Source organism: Psammomys obesus, unplaced genomic scaffold (genome assembly GCF_907164565.1).
Source record: "Psammomys obesus unplaced genomic scaffold, mPsaObe1.curated_primary_1811, whole genome shotgun sequence".
NCBI classification, from domain to species: Eukaryota; Metazoa; Chordata; class Mammalia; order Rodentia; family Muridae; genus Psammomys; species Psammomys obesus.
The window spans coordinates 1050747-1073504 of NW_026596176.1; the positions used below are offsets into that span (position 1 = coordinate 1050747).

The 22758-nt window shown below is 41.0% G+C and overlaps 1 pseudogene; it reads right to left on the bottom strand.

The window, feature by feature from the left end:
* Nucleotides 1-7706: 7706 nt before the first annotated feature.
* LOC129667898 (leukocyte immunoglobulin-like receptor subfamily A member 5) lies at nucleotides 7707-20408 on the bottom strand (annotated as a pseudogene).
* Between the last annotated feature and the right edge of the window lie 2350 nt (nucleotides 20409-22758).

The following is a 22758-nucleotide window of genomic DNA, read 5'->3' on the forward strand; positions in this document are numbered from 1 at the left end:
TCCATAAACATACAAGAGGCCTACAGAACACCAAATAGACTAGACCAGAAAAGAAATTTTTCATGTCACATCATAGTCAAAACACTGAATTTGCAGAACAAAGAAAAAAATTTAAAAGAAGCAAGGGAAAAAGGCCAAGGTAGACCTATCAGAATCACACCAGATTTCTCAACAGAAACTATGAAAGCCAGAAGGGCCTGGACAGAAATCATACAGTCCTAAAGGGACCACAGATGCCAACACAGACTACTATACCCAGAAAAATTTTCAATCAACATAGACGGAGAATTCAAAATATTCCATGAAAAAAACAAATTTAAACAATATCTACGTAGTAACCCAGCTCTACAGAAGTTACTAGAAGGGAAACTCCAAACCAAAGAAAACAACTACATCGAAGGAAACAGGAAATAGATAACTACACAACAAAAAAACCAAAAGAATAAAAGCAATGAAACTCAGCAACACCACCAACCCCACATCAAAAGAAAGTAACAATTGTTGGTCACTAGTATCTATCAACATCAACAGACTTAACTCCCCAATAAAAAGATACAGACTAAGAGAATGGTTGTGGAAACAGGATCCAACATTCTGTTGCATCCAAGAAACACACCTATGCAACAAAGATAAACACTACCTCAGAGTAAAGTGCTGGAAAAATGTTTTTCAAGCAAATGGTTCCAGAAAACAAGCTGGAGTAGTCATCCTAATATGTAACAAAATAGACTCTCAACCAAAGTTAATCAAAAAAGACAAGGTGGGCCACTGTGTTCTCACCAAGAGGACATCACAATTTTGAATATCTATGCCCCAAATACAAGAGCACCTACATTCGTAAATGAAACATTATTAAAGCATAAATCACACATTGATCCTAATACCTTAATAGTGGGAGACTTCAACACCCCACTCTCACCAAGGGACAGATCAACTAGACAGAACACAAATAGGGAAATAAAAGCACTTACAGAGTTCCTAAATCAAATAAACCAAATAGACATCTACAGATCTTTTTACCCAAACTCAAAAGAGTATACCTTCTTTTTAGCACCACATGGAACTTTCTCCAAAATAGTCCACATAGTTGGTCACAAAGCAAGCCTCAACAGATACAAAAAGATTGAAATAATCCTTTGTATTCTATCTGACCACCAAGGACTTAAGCTGGACCTCAACAACAATGGAAATAACAAAAAGCCAACACGCACATGGAAACTGAACAGCTTGTTACTCAATGACAGCTGGGTTAAGGAAGAAATATGGAAAGAAATTAAAGACTTCCTAGAACTCAATGAAAATGAAGGCACAACATACCCAAATTTATGGGACACATTGAAAGCAGTGCTCAGAGGAAAATTTATAGCACTAAGTGCCTTCAAGAAGAAATTTGTAACACCACATACAAGCACCTTAATGGCCCAACTGAAAACACTAGAAAAAAAAGAAGCAGATACACCCAAGAGGAGCAGATGGCTGGAAATAATCAAACTCAGGGCTGAAATCAATCAATTAGAAACAAATAAAACTATTCAAAGAATCAATGAAACAAAAAGCTGGTTCTTTGAGAAAATCAACAAGATAGACAAACCCTTAGCCAAACTAACTAAAAAGCAGAGAGAATCTATCCAAATCAGCAAAATAAGAAATGAAAAGGGTGACATAACTACAGACACTGAGGAAATTCAAACAATCATTAGGTCATACTACAAAAGCCTATATGCCACAAAATTTGAAAACCTAAATGAAATGGACAATTTTCTTGATAGATTCCATCTTCCAACATTAAGTCAAGATCAGGTAGAAATACTGAATAGCCCTATATCCCCCCAAGAAAATTGAATCAGTCATTAACAGTCTCCCCTCCAAAAAAGACCTGGGCCAGATGGTTTCAGCGCAGAATTCTACCAGACCTTCAAAGAAGTGCTAACACCAATTCTCCTCAAACTATTCCACAAAATAGAAACAGAAGGAACATTACCAAACTCATTCTATGAAGTGACAGTCACCTTGATACCTAAACCACACAAAGACCCAACAAAAAAAGAACTTCAGACCTATCTCTCTTATGAACGTTGCCACAAAAAATACTCAATAAAATACTTGCAAACCGAATTCAAGAACACATCAAAGATATCATCCACCATCACCAAGTAGGCTTCATCCCAGGCATGCAAAGGTGGTTCAAATATGGAAATCCATCACATAAACATACTGAAGGAGAAAAACTACATGATCATCTCCTTGGACACCAAAAAAGCATTTGACAAAGTCCAACACCCATTCATGTTTAAAGTCTTGGAGAGATCAGGGATACAAGGCACATACTTAAACATAGTAAAGGCAATATACAGCAAGCCAACAGCCAACATCAAACTCAATGGAGAGAAACTTAAATCAATCCCACTGAAATCAGGGACAAGACAAGGCTGCCCACTCTCTCCATATCTCTTCAACATAGTACTTGAAGTCCTAGCCAGAGCAATAAGACAACTAAAGGAGATCAAGGGGATAAAAATAGGAAAGGAAGAGGTTGAAGTGTCACTCTTCGCAGATGATATGATAGTACACATGAGCGACCCCAAAAATCCAACCAGAGAACTCCTTCAGGTGATAAACACCTTCAACAAAGTGGCAGGATACAAAATCAACTCAAAAAAATCAGAAGCCCTCCTGTATACCAAAGACAAAAGGGCTGAGAAAGAAATTAAGGAAACAACACCCTTCACAATAGCCACTAATAACATAAAGTACCTTGCGGGTGACACTAACCAAGCAAGTGAAAGACCTGTTTGAGAAAAACTTCAAGTCTCTGAAGAAAGAAAGTGAAGAAGATATCAGAAGATGGAAAGATCTCCCGTGCTCATGGATTGGTAGGATTAACATTGTGAAAATGGCCATCCTGCCAAAAGCAATCTACAGATTCAATGCAATTCCCATCAAAATACCAACTCAATTCTTTACAGACTTGAAAAAAAGATTGTCAGCTTCATATGGAGAAACAAAAAACCCAGAATCTCCAAAACAATTCTGTACAACAACAGATCATCTGGAGGTATCTCCATCCTCAATTTCAATCTGTACTACAGAGCAATAGTAATAAAAACTGCGTGGTATTGGCATAGAAACAGAAAGGAGGATCAATGGAACTGAATAGAAGACCCAGAAATAAACCCACACACCTACGAATACTCGATTTTTGACAAAGAAGCCAAAACCAATGGAAAATGGAAAAAAGATAGCATCTTCAACAAATGGTGCTGGACCAACTGGATGTCTACATGCAGAAAAATGAAAATAGATCCATATTTATCACCCTGCACAAAACTGAAGTCCAAGTGGATCAAAGACCTCAACATAAAACCAGATACTCTAAATCTGTTAGAAGAAAAAGTGGGGAACAGCCTAGAACTCATTGGCACAGGAGACAACTTTCTGAACAGAACACCAGCAGCACAGGCTCTAAGAACAACAATCAATAAATGGGACCTCATGAAACTAAAAAGCTTCTGTAAAGCAAAGGACACTGTCATCAAAACAAAACGACTGCCCACAGATTGGGAAAGAATCTTCACCAACCCTTTATCTGACAGAGGACTCATATCCAGTATATACAAAGAACTAAAGAAGCTGAAAAACAACAAACCAAGTAATCCAATTAAAAAATAGGGAACAGAGCTAAACAGAGAATTCTCAATAGAGAAATATCGAATGGCAGTGAAACACTTAAAAAAATGTTCAACCTCATTAGCCATTAGGGAAATGCAAATCAAAACAACCCTGTGATTTCACCTTACACCCATCAGAATGGCCGAGATGAAAAACTCAAGGGACAACACATGCTGGAGAGGTTGTGGAGAAAGGGAAACCCTCCTCCACTGCTGGTGGGAATGTAAACTGGTACAACCACTTTAGAAGTCTATCTGGCGCTTTGTCAGACAATTAGTAATGTTGCTTTCTCAAGACCCAGCTATACCACTGCTAGGCATATACCCAAAATTTACCCAAGTACACAACAAAGACATTTGCTCAACCATGTTTATAGCAGCTTTATTTGTAATAGCCAGAACCTGGAAATAACCCAGATGTCCATCAACGGAGGAGTGGATACAGAAATTGTAGTATTTTTACACAATGGAATACTACTCAGCAATCAAAAAGGAGGAAATCATGAAATTTGCAGGCAAATGGTGGGATCTAGAAAAGATCATTCTGAGTGAAGTGTCCCAGAAGGAGAAAGACAAACACGGTACATACTCGCTTATATAGACCTATAAGATATGATAAACATAATGAAATCTATACACCTAAAAAAGATAATCAAGAAAGCGGACACAGGGTAAGAGGTTCAATCCTCATTTAGAAAGACAAATGGGATATGCTTTGAACGTATGACAGGAGTTTACCACAGAAGGCATCTGAAAGACTCTACCTAGCAGTGCTTCAAAGCAGATACTAAGACTCATAACTAAACCTTCGGCAGAGTACAGGGAATCATATGAAAGAAAGGGAGTTATTATGATGTGGAAAGGATAGGAGCTCCACAAGGACCAAATATATCTGGGCACAGGGTCTTTTCTGAGACTGACACTCAACCAAGGACCATGTATGGATATAACCTAGAACCTCTGCTCGGATGTAGCCCGTGGTAGCTCAGTAACCAATTGGTTTCCCATAGTAAGGGGAACAGGGACTATCTCTGACAGGAACTCAATGGCTGGCTCTTTGACCTCCCCACCCCCCAAAGGAGGAGCAGTCCTGCTAGGCCACAGAGGAGGACTTTGCAGCCAGTCCTGAAGGTATCTGATAAAACAGGGTCAGATGAAAGGGGAGGAGTTCCTCCCCAGTCAGTGGACTTGGCAAGGGGCAGGGAGGAGATGGAGGGTGGGATTGGGAGGAAATGAGGGAGCAGGATACAGCTGGGACACAGAGTTAACCAAATGTAACTAATAAGAAAATTAAAAAAAAAAAGACTGTACTAGTTCATAGTTCCACTCTACTGAATAAAGAAATAAAAAAAAATGCAAAATCCACAGAGAGAGAGGAAAAAATAAACAGGGAACAGGACAAGAGCCTACCACAAAGGGCCTCTGCAAGGCTCCACCCAGTGGGGTATCAAAGCAGATGCTGAGACTCATAGCCAAACATTGGGCAGAGTGCAGGGAATCTTATGAAAGAAGGGGGAGATAGAAAGACATGGAGGGAACACGAGCTCCACAAGGAGAGCAACAGAACCAAAAAATCTGGGCCCAGGGGTCTTTTCTGAGACTGATACTTCAAACAAGGTCCATTCATGGAGATAACTTAGAACCCCTGCACAGAAGTAGCCCAAGGCAGCTCAGTGTCCAAAAGGGTTCCCCAATAACAGGACCAGGGACTATCTCTGACATGAACTCATGGGCTGGCTCTTGGATCACCTCCATCAGAGGGGGGAGCAGCCTTGCCAGTCCACAGAAGAGGATGGAGAAGCCAGTCCTGATGAGACCTGATGGACTGGGGTCAAATGGAACAGAAGGAGGACCTCCCCTGTCTTTGGACTGGGGGAGGGGCTGGAGAGAGAGGGAGGGAGGGAGGCAATGGGGGAGGGGGCTGCAGCTGGGATACAGAGTGAATAGACTGTAATTAATTAAAATTTTAAAAAAGTTAAAAGAAAAAAGAATTTCGGAAGACTCTGGGACGTTGTGTTAGAAAAGAAGTTGGAATCTATTACCAAACTTAACAGCCCATCTTAGTGTGAGCCTGGAAAGTAGTTCTGAGACCAAAGCAGACTGAAGAGACATGACTAAAGAGGTTTTAGAGGGAACCAAGGAGTTTAACTATGACTGGGATAGAGACCATCCCTGTGATATTTGGGAAAGTGATCTGGCTTTAATCTGCCTGACTAAGAATTTTTCTAATGCTAAATTAAACAGCAATGGGATAATTTCTTTGTGGAAGCAATTTTTAGACAAAATAATATTGAATCAGTGGTTTGGTTCTTATTGATGACTGTTGGTCAGGTCAGTGAAAAACAAAAACAAAAACAAACAAACAAATAAAAAAGAAGCCATTGAGCAGCACTCCTCCATGGTTTTTGCTTCAGGTCCAGCCTCCAATTCTGTCCTGCTTGAGTTCCTGACTCTCTTTCAGGATGGTCAGTGATCTAGGAGCTGTAAGGTTAAATAACCTTTTCCTCCCTGGTGTTGCTTTTTCCCACTATGCCTTATCACAGAAATAGAAAGTTAATAGGATAAGGTATTAGAGTAATCAGCATACTCCTTATAGATGACGAGACTGTTTCTGTGTGAGAATATATTTTATTGTTAGTAGTGCATAGATGTATTAACAAATTTAATCCAACGTGTATGAAAGATTTATATAACATGAACAAGGGACTTACAAAGACTTGGCTTGTTCAGAAACTAATTAATACCACCCATTACATCAACAAAGAAAAAAATGAAAGCATACGTGAAAAAGGCATTCACTTTCCCACACCTATTAATCATAAACTGTCACATAAAATTAGGAACAGACAGATTTTTCTATCTGAATAAGATACTATACTGAAATTAACATTATATTTAACCATGGGAACTTAGAAATCTCATTTTACATCAGAAGGAAGGCAGCACTATTCCTTCTCTCAATAGATTGTTCAGCTCTGTACTTTGTACTTTGTCCTAGCGAGTACAGTAAGACTAATAAGTAAATTAAAGGCTCAGATATTTAGGAAGAATTATAAGTGCCATTGCAGATAACACAGAAATTAATTATTTTTTAAAAATGACTGTGGAACTAATCAAAATTTATAGCAAACTAGTTCCAGATTGGTTCATTTACATGCCAGCTGCTTCTATAAATGCTAGCAGTGAACGATGGAATTTGAAATTTAAAAATATATTTGTTTCATACATCAGTTCTAAACTCCACATAAATGACACTCCACTGGTGTTATAAATGATGTTCCCTATGATGTGCTTATATACTGTAACTAGGGAATGCCATGCATACCAGGATGTATGTGAGAGGATATTAAATTTTTCCTACTTTTCATATGAGTACTTTATTGACATCATTTTACCCCTTCTTTTTTTCCCCAATTCCTCCCATGTCTCCCCACACTCCTTTTCAAATTTATTACCTCTTCTTTAATAATTATTAAGAAAATGTTATTTTCAAAGCCATATCAGCAGTACCCCACCAGAGAGCTCCTACAAATGCAAGTAAGTTGATCACAAGCCTTCATATTTCAAGAAAACTACACAAAAAACAGGTGCTGAAAGCCGAGAGTTCAAGAGACAGTGCTGGATCATTAGGACCTTCTTTTTCATTTTGGAATCTGAATTTTGAGCATTATTTTAGCTTTGTATTCAGTGGAGAAGGTGAAGACTCATGATGATTATGAGGAACGTGATAGTATATGATAAAAGAAAATGTTGCATGTTGGGCATGGGGGAATAGAAGATGAAAGAGATTTGGATCCAAACTGACTGGTGGAACAGGATTATCCCTCCCCTAGTCATTATAGATGGGAGGAGAGTGGAGATAATTCACTAAAGTATACATCTAAGATAACATCATGATTTGATGTAGAAGATCTCTCCACCACAATACCCAGATGTTTCCCCACACTCAAATCACATTTGCTCCCTGGAAATTCTCTGAAAGTGTTTCCCTACTGTAAGCCCTGGATTTTCTTACAGAACCATCTGAAATCCTCGAACTTATTCCCAGGTCTTTGCCATCATGAAAGAAGTACTATTTTCCTCCTGGCTGTGTGTTGGATCCTCTTTGGCTGTGCTGAGCTTCGAACAGCACAATGCCAAGAAACACAAGAACCAAGACCAACAACCCCATCCTGATGAGATTCTCCATTGTGTAATCCTGGGGCTGTGAGACTGCAGGTTATAGAAAAAGAGGTCACAGAGGTCAAGGCAGATGAAAATCACCCCAGGAGTCTGCTTACCCTGGACAGGACTTAATCTTCTGTATTGAGTCCTGTAGCTGAAAATTCTCTTAACTCACCTGTCTTGGGGTCTGACATGTTTGGTGACAGCCTGGGGTGGGGGCTGAGCTGCTTCTAAGAACCAAAGAAAAAAAGTAGAAAGTGTGAAATACTTAAAACTCAAGTGTTTCTCCTAAGTCCTGTGTTTTTATTTTCTTCCTTCCTCCTCCTTCACCATTATTTTAAGAGAAGAAATTTTTTTAAAAAGCCAAGTCAAGTGTGGTGGCCTATTCCTTTAATCTCAGCACTTGAGAGGCAGAGACAGGCCTTTGTGAGATGGAGGTCAGCCTGATCTACATAGTGGGTTCCAATGAGTCTCTCTCTCTCTCTCTCTCTCTCTCTCTCTCTCTCTCTCTCTTTCTCAATACAGAGACCATCAGAGAAATCTAACACTGGTCAAAATACAGAAAAACAACTTATTATGAACAACTAATTCTCAGCCAGCTCGTCCCTAACTACAATACAATCCCTACACCTAAAGCTCAGGAAATACCACAGAATAGAGTCTAGAAAGATTATAAGAACCAGAGGACTAGGACATCTGCTGTGAGATAGTATCTTCTATCTATGGTAAGGAGTTACACCCATAAACTCAAAAAAATATGATTTCCTGAACAAGAGCTGAATGATAACACCAGTTGGCATGTCAATGTGGATGTGTGAAATCTCACAAGATCCCACCCCTAGATGAGGAAACTACAGGTAACTAATGGCTGCTGTAAGAGGACAATTAAGTCTTTTTATAGGGATGAGCCCCTGGTACATTATCTAATCCCAAGTGGTGAGCCCAAAACACAAATATGTATGAGCAACACTAAATGCAAGTGCTAAATGAAGCATTGTATTTATATGCAGCAGGTTGTACTTATATATACATACATATAGCATAATAATTTTAAAAAGGTCATGAATTTGCAAGGGAGTGAAGGATACATAGAAAGAGCTGGAGAAAAAACAAGGGAGTATAAATAATGCAAATACAGTTCTTTTTTGCTATTTATTGTTTTATTAATTACACTTTATTCATTTTGTATCCCCCATAAGCCCCTCCCTCCTCCCCTCCCGGTCCCACCCTCCCTCCCCTTTCTGCATGCATGCCCCTCCCCAAGTCCACTGATAGGGGAGGTTCTCCACTCCTTTCTCATCTTAGTCTATCAGTTCTCGTCAAAAGTGGCTGCATTGTCCTCTTCTGTGGCCTGATAGGGCTGCTCCCCTCTCAGGGGGAGGTGATCAAAGAGCAGGCCAATCAGATTATGCCAGAGGCAGTCCCTCTTCCCATTACTAGGTAACCCACTTGGACACTGACCTGCCATGGGCTACATCTGTGCAGGGGTTCTAGGTTATCTCCATGAATAGTCCTTGGTTGGAGTATGAGTCTCTGGGAACTTCCCTGTGTTCAAATTATCTTGTTCTGTTGCTCTCCTTGTGGAGTTCCTGTCCTCTCCAGCTCTTACTATTTCCCACTTCTTACATAAAATTCCATTCACTCTGCCCATCACTTGGCCATCAGGCTCAGCATCTGTTTGATAGTCTGCAGGGCAGAGGCTTTCAGAGGCCCTCTGTGGTAGGTTCCTAGTTTGTTTCCTGTTTTCTTCTTCTGGCTTTCAGAGGCCCTCTGTAGCAGGTTTCTAGGTTGTTTCTTGTTTTCTTCTTCTTTGATGTCCATCCTCTTTGCCTTTCAGGATGGGGGTTGAACATTTTAGTTAGGGTCCTCTCAATTGCTTAGTTTATTTAGATGCATAGATTATACAGGGTTTGTCCTATGTTGTATGTCTATATGAGTGAGTATATACCGTGTGTGTCTTTTTGCTTCTGGGACAACTCACTCAGGATGATCCTTTCCAGGTCCCACCATTTACCTGCAAATTTCATGATTTCCTTATTTTTCATTGCTGAGTAATACTCCATTGTATAGATGTACCACAATTTCTGCATCCATTCTTCAGTTGAGGGGCATCTGGGTTGTTTCCAGCTTCTGGCTATTACAAATAAAGCTGCTACAAACATGGTTGAGCAAATGTCCTTTTTGTGTACTTGTGCCTCTTTTGGGTATATGCCTAGGAGTGGTATGGCTGGATCTTGAGGAAGCGCTATTCCTACTTGTCTGAGAAAGCGCCAGATTGATTTCCAGAGTGGTTGTACCAGTTTACATTCCCACCAGCAGTGGAGAAGGGTTCCCCTTTCTCCACAACCTCTCCAGCATGTGTTGTCCCTTGAGTTTTTGATCTTGGCCATTCTGATGGGTGTAAGGTGAAATCTCAGGGTTGTTTTGATTTGCATTTCCCTAATGGCTAATGAGGTTGAGCATTTCTTTAAGTGCTTCTCTGCCATTCGATATTCCTCTACAGAGAATTCTCTCTTTAGCTCTGTTCCCCATTTTTTAAGGGGATTACTTGGTTTGCTGCTTTTCGGCTTGTTTAGTTCTTTATATATACTGGATATGAGTCCTCTGTCAGATAAAGGGTTGGTGATGATTCTTTCCCAATCTGTAGGCAGTCGCTTTGTTTTGATGACAGTGTCCTTTGCTTTACAGAAGATTTTCAATTTCATGTGGTCCCATTTATTGATTGTTGATCTTAGAGCCTGTGCTGTTGGTGTTCTGTTCAGGAAGTTTTCTCCTGTGCCAATGAGTTCTAGGGTATTCCCCACTTTTTTTCTAGCCGATTTAATGTGTCTGGCTTTATGTTGAGGTCTTTGATCCACTTGGACTTCAGTTTTGTGCAGGGTGATAAGTATGGATCTATTTTCATTTTTCTACATGTAGACATCCAGTTGGAACAGCACCATTTGTTGAAGATGCTATCTTTTTTCCATTGTATGGTTTTGGCATCTTTGTCAAAGGTCAGGTGTCCGTAAGTGTGTGGGTTTATTTCTGGGTCTTCTGTTCGATTCCATTGATCCACCATTCTGTTTCTATGCCAGTACCATGCGGTTTTTATAACTGTTGCTCTATAGTACAGCTTGAGATCAGGGATGGAGATACCTCCAGAAGATCTTTTATTGTAGAGGATTGTTTTAGCAATTCTCGGTTTCTTGTTATTCCATACGAAGTTGAGAATTTTTCTTTCCAGGTCTGTAAAGAATTGTGTTGGTAATTTGATGGGAATTGCATTGAATCTGTAGATTGCTTTTGGTAAGATGGCCATTTTTACTATGTTAATCCTGCCAAGCCATGAGCATGGGAGATCTTTCCATCTTCTCATATCTTCTTCTAATTCTTTCTTCAGAGACTTGAAATTTTTTTCATACAAGTCTTTGACTTCCTTGGTTAGGGTTACTCCGAGGTACCTTATGTCATTTGTGGCTATTGTGAAAGGTGTTGTTTCCCTAATTTCTTTCTCAGCCCTTTTGTCTTTTGTATACAGGAGTGCTACTGATTTTTTTGAGTTAATTTTGTATCCGGCCACTTTGCTGAAGGTGTTTATCAGCTGTAGGAGTTCCCTGGTGGAGTTTTTGGGGTCACTGATATATACTATCATATCATCTGCAAATAGTGATAATTTGACTTCTTCCTTTCCAATTTGTATCCCCTTGATCTCCTTCATCTGTCTTATTGCTCTGGCAAGGACTTCCAGAACTATGTTGAAGAGATATGGAGAGAGTGGGCAGTCTTGTCTTGTCCCTGATTTCAGTGGGATCGCTTTAAGCTTCTCTCCATTCAGTTTGATGTTGGCTATAGGCTTACTGTATATTGCCTTTACTATGTTTAGATATGTGCCTTGTATTCCTGATCTTTCCAATACTTTAAACATGAATGGATGTTGGATTTTGTCAAATGCTTTTTCAGCATCTAGGGAGATTATCATGTGGTTTTTTTCTTTCAGTTTGTTAATATGGTGGATCACATTGATGGATTTCCATATATTGAACCACCCCTGCATACCTTGGATGAAGCCTATTTGGTCATAGTGGGTGATATCTTTGATATGTTCTTGGATTTGGTTTGTGAGTATTTTGTTGAGTATTTTTGCATCAATGTTCATAAGAGAGATTGGCCTGAAGTTCTCTTTTTTTGTTGGGTCTTTGTGAGGTTTAGGTACCAAGGTGACTGTGGCTTCATAGAATGAGTTTGGTAATGTTTCTTCTGTTTCTACTTTGTGGAATAGTTTGAAGAGAACTCGAGTTAGCTCTTTTTTGAATGTCTGGTAGAATTCTGCACTGAAACCATCAGGTCCTGGGTTTTTTTTGGATGGGAGACTTTCAATGACTGCTTCTATTTCCTTGGGGGATATAGGACTATTTAATTGATTTACCTGGTCCTGATTTAACTTTGGTAAGTGGAATCGATCAAGAAAATTGTCCATTTTATTTAGATTTTCAAATTTTGTTGTGTATAGACTTTTGAAGTAAGTCCTAATGATTTATTGGATTTCCTCAGTGTCTGTAGTTATGTCCTCTTTTACATTTCTGATTTTGTTGATTTGGATGGTGTCTCTCTGCCTTTTAGTTAGCTTGGCTAAGGGTTTGTCGATCTTGTTGATTTTCTCAAAGAACCAGCTCTTGGTTTCATTGATTCTTTGAATTGTTTTATTTGTTTCTAGTTGATTGATTTCAGCCCTGAGTTTGATTATTTCCAGCTGTCTACTCCTTTTTGGTGTGTCTGCTTCTTCTTTTTCTAGGGTTTTTAACTGGGTCATTAAGTTGCTTGAATGAGCTGTCTCGAATTTCTTCTTGAAGGCACTTAGTGCTATGAACTTTCCTCTGCACTGCTTTCTATGTGTCCCACAAATTTGGGTATGTTGTGTCTTCATTTTTATTGAGTTCTAGGAAGCCTTTAATTTCTTTCTTTATTTCTTCCCTGACCCAGCTGTCATTCAGTAGCAAGTTGCTCAGTTTCCATATATGTGTAGGCTTTTTGCTATTTCTGTTGTTATTGAGATCCAGCTTTATTGCATGGTGATCAGACAGGATACAAGGGATTATTTGAATCTTCTTGTATCTGTTAAGACTTGCTTTGTGACCAACTATGTGGTCTATTTTGGAGAAGGTTCCATGAGGAGCTGAGAAGAAGTTAAATTCTTTTGTGTTTGGGTGTAAGCTTCTGTAAATGTCTGTTAGGTCCACTTGATTCATGACCTCTGTTAGAGATATTGTTTCTTTGTTTAATTTCTGTTTTGTTGACCTGTCCTTTGTTGAAAGTGGGGTGTTGAAGTCTCCAACTATTAGTGTGTGGGGATCTATGTGTGGTTTAAGTTTTATCAATGTTTCTTTAACAAATGTGGGTGCCCTTGTATTTGGGGCATAGATGTTCAGGATTGTGATGTCTTCCTGGTGGAATTTTCCCTTGATGAGTATGAAGTGTCCTTCCCCATCTCTTTTGATTAATTTTGGTTGAAAGTCTATTTTATCAGATATTAGAATGGCTACTCCTGCTTGCTTCTTGCATCCATTTGCTTGGAAAGCCATCTTCCATCCCTTTACCCTCAGCTTTACCCTCAGGTAATGTCTATCTTTGTGACTTAGATGTGTTTCTTGTATACAACAGATTGCTGAGTTTTGTTTATGCATCCATTCTGTTAGTCTGTGTCTTTTTATTGGAGAATTAACTCCATTAATATTGAGAGAGATTAATGACCAGTGGCTGTTAGGTCCTTTGAATTTGATTTTGGCTGTGGTCATATGGTTGTGTGCTTCGTTGCTTTTTGTTTTACTGTAGTGGGGTTATTTATTTATATATGTTATATATTTATATATGTGTTTTCTTGAATGTAGCTAGTTTTCTTGGGTTGTATTTTCCCTTCTAGTGTCTTCTGTAATGCTGGATTTGTGTGTAGGTATTGTTGAAATTTGTTTTTGTCATTGAATATCTTGTTTTCTCCATCTATGAGGACTGAGAGTTTTGCTGGGTATAGTAGCCTGGGCTGACATCTGTGTTCTCTTAGGGTCTGCATGATATCCATCCAGGCCCTTCTGGCTTTCATAGTCTCTGTTGAAAAGTCAGGTGTGATTCTAATGGGTTTGCCATTATATGTTACTTGGCCTTTTTCTCTTGCAGCATTTAGTATTTTTTCTTTGTTCTGTATACTTATGGTTTTGATTCTTAAGTGGCGGGAGGATTTTCTTTTCTGGTCTAATTTATTGGGTGTTCTATAGGCGTCTTGTATTCTTACTGGCCTCTCCTTTAAGTTTGGAAAATTTTTCTTCAATGATTTTGTTGAAAATATTTTCTGGGCCTTGGTGCAGGGAATCTTCTTTTTCCTCTATTCCTATTATTCTTAGGTTTTGTCTTTTTATGTTGTCTTGAATTTCTTGGACGGTCTGTGTCAGGAATTTTTTAGATTTAACATTTTCTTTGACAGATCTATTTCTTCCATTGTATCTTCCACACCTGAGATTCTTTCTTCCATTTCTTGTAGCTTATTGGTTATGCTAACCTCTGTAGTTCCTGCTTTCTTCCCTAAGTTCTTTCTCTCCACAATTTCTTCCATTTGTGTTTTTTTTTTTTTTAATTTTTCCAATTCTATCGTCTGGTCTTGAGTTATTTTGTTGGTTTCCTTCATCTGTCTGACTGTATTTTCATGTTTTTCTGTCAATTCCTTCAGCTGTTTGTTTGAACAATCCATTGTTTCTTTTATTTCATTCAGTGATTTAAGCATTTCCTCTCTAAAGGCCACAAACTGTTTGGCTGCAGCTTCCTCTATTTCTTTTCGTATTTTATTTGTTTCCTCTGTTATCTTCTTCATGAGCATAGATGTTAGGTCATCTCCTTGAATTTCAATTATGCTGGGGTGTCTAGGGCTATTTGCCCCTGGATAACTGGGTTCTGGAGATGCCATATTTCTCTGGCTTTTGTTGGTTGAACTTTTACGCTGTCCTCTACCCTTTGGGCTATCTTAGTTGTTTGAAGTTAGTTTCTGGTTGTTCCCTGGACTCTTGTAGTGGAGAGAAACCCTTTGGCAGGAAGATAGTTTTTCCTGAAGGAAGCCTTCTCAGCTTTTTGGGTATAGTCACTGGATGGCCGGTGTTTTTCAGGAGTTGCTACAGCTCACCTCAGGCATAGAGACCTGGGTGGTAACTGTGGTCCTGATTAGTCAAGAGGGCTCTCCTCTCACCGGGAGAAGTCCTGGAGACAGCTGCCCTCCTTCTGGGTTTCTTGCTGTAAATTTAGTGATCAGCTGCTATAACCTGTGTGTCCTGTGGTTTGGTCGGTTTTGTTAGGGATAACTGGTTGCCTTTTGGAGCAGTATCTGGGGGTTGATCTCAGGGTTCCTGGTCTTTTGTAGGTCTGAGGTTGGGGCTCTGTGCCCCAGAACCCAAGAGGTAATCTGTGGCGGGTGAGTACTGCTCTCCTGGTAACAGCAGGCTATCTGGGGCACAGCAGTTCCCTGGGTTGGGTCAGTCTGTGGGACCTTTTCCGGGGATATACTGGGTTGCCTAAGTCCGTCCCCTTTGCTTTGTTCTTTGTTCCTTGTGAGGGTTTCTCCAGACAGTGACTCTAAGACTCTGGTGTCTTGGGGCATACAATTCTGTCTGTAAGGAGTAGTTGGTACAAAGCAGGCCTCTGGGCTGGCGGAGTGTGCGACCGCCTGCTAGTCTGCAGGAGCTGGGTTCCCAATACCTCTGTGCTCCCTGCTTGGGCCCTGGTCTGTGATGGCTGGGTGTACTCGCCTGTTTGCGATCTGCGGTCTGCTAGACTTTCCCCAGGCAAAGCCTGGGTGACCCCAGCAGCACGTTTTCTTCCTTCCCTGTGGGTCCCTCTCTGGACAGGGATTCCCAGTCTGTGTTGCACTGGGGCACGCAGCTCGTCTGTACCGGTGAGCTGGGCGTGCAGCCGCTCAGGTGGCCCAAGCAGCATGGTTTCTTCCTTCCCTGAGGGGCCCTCTCCGGACAGGGATTCTCATTCTCTGTTGCACTGGGGCACGCAGCTCGTCTGTACCGGTGAGCTAGGCGCACAGCCGCTCTCTGCGCGGCGGGAGCTTAGTTGTGATGGCGGTGGTTACTCGCGGTCTGTGAGACCTTCCAGGGAAAGACTGGGTGACCCGTGATCAGACTCGCAACTTTCCTTCCCCGTGGGGTTTTCTTGCGACTGGGACTGCCAGTCTCTGGCTCCCTTGTGCCCACCGATCAGCCTGGGAAAGTGATCGGGACACGCAGGCGTGCGGCTCTGGCCTGAGACCCAGTGCCCAAGTTACCGGGGATCTCTTCCAGGTTCTGGCTGGGCAGCCCAGAGTGGATCTGACTGATTCCCACGCCGTGGGAGTCTCCCCTCACCTGGGAAACACGATCGATCGCTGTTGTTTTAGGGCCCAGAGTTCAGTCTCCTGGTCGCTGCACGGAGAGTGTTGTCCCGCTTCTCAGACACAGGGCTCTCCTGGCGCCGCCATCTTGGCTCCGCCCCCGCAAATACAGTTCTTATGTGTGAAATTCTTTTTAAAATTGAAATACTTAATTTAAAAAAAAAGTGATTTGGCTCTGAAGAGATGGCTCAGAGGTTAAGAACACTGCTCACTCTTCCCGAGTTCCTGAGTTCAATTCCCAGCAACCACATGGTGGCTCACAACCATATATTATGAGATCTGGTGCCCTCTCCTGGCATTCAGGTGTACACGCAGGCAGAACATTGCATACATAATAAAATAAATAAATCTTAAAAAAAAAAAAGAAAAAGAAAACCACACTTAATTTAAAATTGAAATAAATATAAAAAACAAAGAAGGAAAAGAATTTAAAGTTTTTATTAATTGTGATTTTACTGTAATATTTTTATTAAATAAATTTATAAAATAGTTCAGATTTCTTAGTTTTTATGTGTTTGTTTGTTGTTTGACACAGAATCTCTTTTTGTAGCCTTGGCTATCCTGACATTTTCTAGGTAGACCAGCTAGTCTTGAACTCATAAATATCTGTCTGCCTTTGCCTCTTGAGTACTGGTATTATAGGTGTGCACTACCATGCTTGGCAAGTCCAAATTTCCTAATTTAATTTTCTACTCTCTTTCTTTCTCCCTCCATTCATCCTTCTTTCCCTATTCTTTTCTTTCTTTCTTTCTTTCTTTCTTTCTTTCTTTCTTTCTTTCCATCCATCTCTCTATCACTGGTTTTCTTATTTCCTTCCTTCCTTTCTTCCTTTTTTCCTTCCTTCCTTCCTTCTTTCTTTTATCCTTCCCTCCCTCCCTCCTTCATTCCTTCCTTTCTGTCTTCTTTTCTCCTTCTTTATTTTCTCTGTGATAGGGTCTTATGTAGCCGAGACTGGCCTTCAGTTCACTATGTTGCCTAGGATGGCTCTGAATTTCTGATCCTTTTGCTTCCACTTTCTGAGTGCTGCAATTACAGGTACAATCATGGTTCCCACTTTGTTTAGTACCAGAGCTTCTTGCATGCTAGCCAATGACTCTACCAACTAAGATCCACCTCTGATCCTATTTCCTATGTTTTCTTTCTTTCCTGCAAATGTACATTACTCCTATCTCATATCTTCTTGCAGATCTGGATGAACCCTCTCCTTTCTGCAGGAGGTTCCTACTGGTCTCCTACTGGATGCTTCAGACCCACTCTGATCTTTGTGTTCAAAATTTGCATCAGAGTCACTTCCTAATGAGGGTTTCCTGAATTTCACTAAGACATAAAATTAGAAGAAAGAGTTCTCCTGGGAGCAAAGCAATGAGTGAACCCTTAAGCACAGACAGAACAGGTAAGGGGTCCTCTTATCTAAGACCTTGAGTTCCTTGGGGGACTGATTATGACAACAGGTAGGGTGATGACTTTCCACAACTACAGTATCTTTAGGTGTCCTCGAGAGGGGAAGACACAGCAGTCCTGAAGAATTCTGCCCGATACTGCTGAGCTAGAAGACATTGATCTTAGACGCAGAAAGGAAGGTGCTGCTATCCTCTTGCTCAGAAAAAAAGTGTCTATCTCAGTGATTGACACTGCAGGGTCACTTTCTCTCCAGAGGATACCATGGGGCCTGGCTTCAGTGAGAGGAGAGTGTGGCAGCGAGCTGTCCTAGGGGAAGAAAGATGAGGAAAGGGCTGACTATCTTTTTCTGAACCTGTCTCTGAGGACTTGACTCTCTTCCTGCTTCTGCTGACTGTGCTTTGTTAGAGGTTAGTCTGATGCTCTCATTTTGATGCTAGTTACTGGGCTGTATTTAATGCTAATTACTGGTTACTGCCTGGATACACCCATCTTTGTTGTATAAACCTGGTAAGACATTATACCTAATTGGTTGATTAAAAATCCTAAAATCTATGCAGGGAAGAATGGGGTAGGTGTGGCTAAGGTTCCTGGGCTTTGGGTAACAGAAGAATCACAGGAAGAAGTCAGATGGACAGGAAGAGAGGAGGAAGGAGGATGCCAGATTGGTTAACATGGAAAAGGAACCATGTGGGCCCCAGATGATGGACTCCAATAATGGCCTGGAAAGGCCTGGATGAAGAATACAAGCAAGTATTTATAAGATTATGGATAGAAGATAGCCCAGATAAGAATAGTTAAGGCAAATGGCATTTGGTGGGGGCTAGGAGATGAATGATGAGGTTATTGAGATACTATAGATGGAAATAGCTGCCCAGCCCAAGGTAAATTATAATATTTAACAGGTGTCTATGTCTTGTTAATTGTGATAGCAAGTTAAAGAATACAGCCACAATAATTATAGGACTAATAATAAACATTTAGCCCAACATTTATATTTACTGCTCCCACCCCACTTCCTGATCTGCTGGTCCTCAGATCCTCATCCTTCATCCTGACCACCTTCTCTCGAGACCTCAGCTGCTCCTATGCAGTCTTGAGTCTCTAAGTGGGCCCACTGGACTCCTCAACTATGATCAGGATTTGCACATGGTCACTAGGTACTGACCACTTGAAGAAAATGTCTGTACACCAGAGTTCTGTATCAGCTCCTGGGGGGTGCACACAGGGCTCAAGGGGAAGTTGGCCTTGAAAGTCCAGCTTGATAAACAGGCCATGGCAGTGTATGAAATTAGTTTCTCATCCTTTGGACAGAAAAACCTTTCATAACTTATGTTAGAGCAACATTGGAGAGTCTCTCAAGGGTAAAGGGTGAGAGTCTTGCCAAGTCAGCAGTGAAGGATTCCTGGGCAGCCATAAAGAGAAAATGGCCCAGAGATTGAAAAGCTGGCACCTGTCCAACATCTGTCCCCTCACATATTACCTGCAGATACCACATCCATTCCCATTCTTGAGCTCTGGTTCAATGTCCTTCATCCTCTTACCTCCTGGGACTCCTAAAGGAAAAACAGGGTTCATGGCAAAAAAAACCCCAAAAAAACAAAAAACCCTTCATATTATCAGCAACTGATTGAGTCAATAATAGAGCTTCCTCACCTGACACATGTATTTCCAATGGATCACTGGGTTCCGACCACACCTGGGGGCTGGTGTCATAATAACCGTAACATCTGAATATCCGCTTCTGGCAAGGGACCACAGGACCCAGGGGAAAGTGGCCCTGGAACTGCCCAGTGGAGTTTATAAACTCTGAGTCCAGGATCAAGAAAGGCTTCAGCTGTCCTTCCTTAGTCAGAACAAACCTGCTAAATCCCAGATGTGAGACACACTTAAGGGTCACAGTTTCCCCCGGGGTCACCACGATGCTGGGCTGGGTGGACAGGCTGGGTTTACTATAGAATCCTAGGAGAGAAAGTTGTATGTGTTAAGTGGGCTTATATGGCCCACATTACCTTCCAATGTGGAGCTGTGAGGCTCCTGAAAGTAGATACTTTTCTTGAGGGCAGAGCCTGGGCTGGGTGTTCTCTCACCTGTCACTACAAGCTCTAGAGGATCACTGCGCTCTGATCACCCAGTGGCCATTTTGTAGTAACAGCGATATCTCCCTCCATATCGTTGTTCAATTGATGGGATCAAGAACTGAGCCTTTTTTGTGGCTTTCAGTGTGTTCTGTGAGTGCCAGGGATGTGGACCTCCCTCTTTATAAAGACGGTATTCCTGGGCCCCTGTGGTCACCTCACATGAGATGATCACCTGCTTCCCTCTGGAAACCATTGATCCTGGCTGAACACTGAGGGTTGGCTTGTGGGGATTCCCTGCAAAGAAGCAAGGGTCAAAGGACATTCCCTTCAGGTCTCAGGCTTCAGCTCTAGCACCCCCACACACACACCAGATATCACCTGATGTTCTCAAGCCCAGATGAGCAGGGGTACATTCAGGTCCCCAGTGAGGAGTGATCTGGAACATCTGGACATATACTCACCTGCCAACACGGTGAGTTGGCCCAGATTCAGCCCTAGGAAAAAATACTTTTGTGAGAATTTTTCCCCTAATAATGCCTATATAAGCATGCCTTCCCTTCACTGAAACATCTTAAGCACCCGGAAGTTCCCTGACTGGATAGAGCCTGGCTGTCTGGACCATAATCTTCTCCCCTTCACCCTACCCCTAACATCTCCTCTTTAAATCTTACCCAGATAGAGCAAGGCTGTGAAGATGAAGGTCATCTCTCGGTAGCTGCAAGTATACTTGTGGAAGAGACCACAGTGACTAGCCAGATGATAAGTAGCACAAAGCATGAGATCTTTAGAGAGAGACTGGATGCCTGGCATCACATGATTATTTCTTCACAATACACACAGGAAGGAAAACAGCCCTCCCTAGGCGCCTGCCTCTCTTTTCCCCAGGGCTATGGCTTGGATGGGCTCCAGAAATCCTTACAGAAATTATCATCTCTCCTAACCTCACTCATTAAAAGGGTAGCAGCAAATAGACTTGTTAATTTTCCTTTGCTGGCCCCTTTCAGTTGAGGGTGGCTGAAGGCACGCCTTCTCTCTTAAAAACTCACCATGGAGAATTCGCTCTTTCAGCATATCCATCCACATCACTGGGGAATCTCTACAAAGATCAGTCATCTTCTAGCCATAAAAATTCTTCTAGGAAGATGCAGGTTGATGCTGCAGGGTGAATGCAGAGTAGCAGGCACACTGAGTGCCCTACTCTGTCCCACACATGGAGCTTCAGCCTGGGGATGGGCATGGAGGGGAACACATGGAGATGGGGAAAGAAACACTGCTGCTCTTGTCGTTCCAGATGTGGGTGTTCCCTGAAGAACAGGCCCCAGCAAAAAACTCCCTTTCTTTTCTTAATAACGTCATCCAACCCTATCTCTCTGAGAACAACCTTCAAAGCTGTTCTGGCCTTCTCACTATTTATGTTTTTCCTAGGACTGTGTTCTCTTTGATGAAATAAGATTTGCTTTCTTTTTTTTCACTTTTATATTTTTAATTTTTCATAATTTATTCATTTTATATCTTGATTGTAGCCCCCACCCTCATCTCCTCCCAGTCCCATCCTCCCTCCCACTTCTCTACTATACCCTGACCATAGACCACAGAAAGGAGGATCCCTCCACCCCTACCATCTGACACTAATCTATCAAGTCTCATCAGGACTGCCTGGATCCTCTTTGGCCTGGCAAGGCTGCCCAGCCAGAGGAAAATGATCAAAGAACAGTCAACAGATTGCATGTCAGAGATAACCCTGCTCCTCTTGCTAGGGAACCACATGGAGAGTGAACTGCCTATAAGCTACATCTGGGCAGGGGTCTATGTCCTCTCCATACATGGTCCCTGGTTGATGCATCATTCTCTGCAAGCCTCACTGGGAGCAGATTTGTTGGCTTTGTTGATCTCCTAGTGGAGCTCCTGTCTTCTCAAAGTCCTCCTACCCCCCCCCTCTCTCACACACACACACACACTCTTCCATAAGATTCCCTAAGCTCGGCCCAAAATTTGGCGATGAGTGTCAGCATCTGCTTCAATCCCTTGATAGGAGGAGTCTTTCAGAAGATATTTATGGTAAGCTCCCATCCTGTTCCCTCTCTTCAACCACTTCCAGTGTCTATTCTATTTGCCCTTCTGATTTAGAATTAAGAATCCTCTCTAGGGTCTTCCTTGTTACTTAACTTCTTTCTTTAGTTGTGTGGATTTTAGTATGGTTATCCTGTATTGTATGGCTAGTATCCACTTATAAGTGTGTGTTTCTGGTTCTGGGTTACTTCACTCAGGATGATCTAGTTCCATCCATTTGCTTAAAATTTTCATGATTTTCTGTTTTTAATAGCTGACTTGTATTCCATTCTGTAAATGTACCACAATTTCCTTAACCACTCTTCAGTTGAGGTACATTTAGGTTGTTTCCAGATTCTGGCTACTACAAATAAACCTGCGATAACATAGTTGAGCAAATGTCATTGTTGTATAGTGGATCATCTTTCGGGCATATGCCTAGGAGAGGTATAGCTGGATCTTGAGGAAGCACTATTCCCAATTTTCTGAGAACGGGCCAGATTGATTTCCAAAGTGATTGTACACGTTTACATTTCCACCAGCAATGGAGGAGGGTTCCCCTTTCTCCACATCCTCTCCAGTTTTTATCTTAGCCATTCTGATAAGTGTAAGACAGAATCTCAGCGTTTTGGCTGTCATTTCCCTAATGATTAAGGGCACTGAGCATTTCTTTAAGTCTTCACCATCCGATATTCCTCTATTGAGAATTCTCTGTTTAGTTCTGTAACCTATTTTTAAATTGGTTTGTTGGTATATATATATATATATATATATATATAAAGATTCTATATATATTATTCTATATATATTATTATATATATATTATATATTATATATTATATATATATATATATAATATATATATATATTCTATATATATATATATATACATTCTATATATATTATTATATATAATAATAATATATATTATTATATAGAATATATATATTCTATATATATATATAGAACTTTATATATATATATATACATATATATATATATAAAA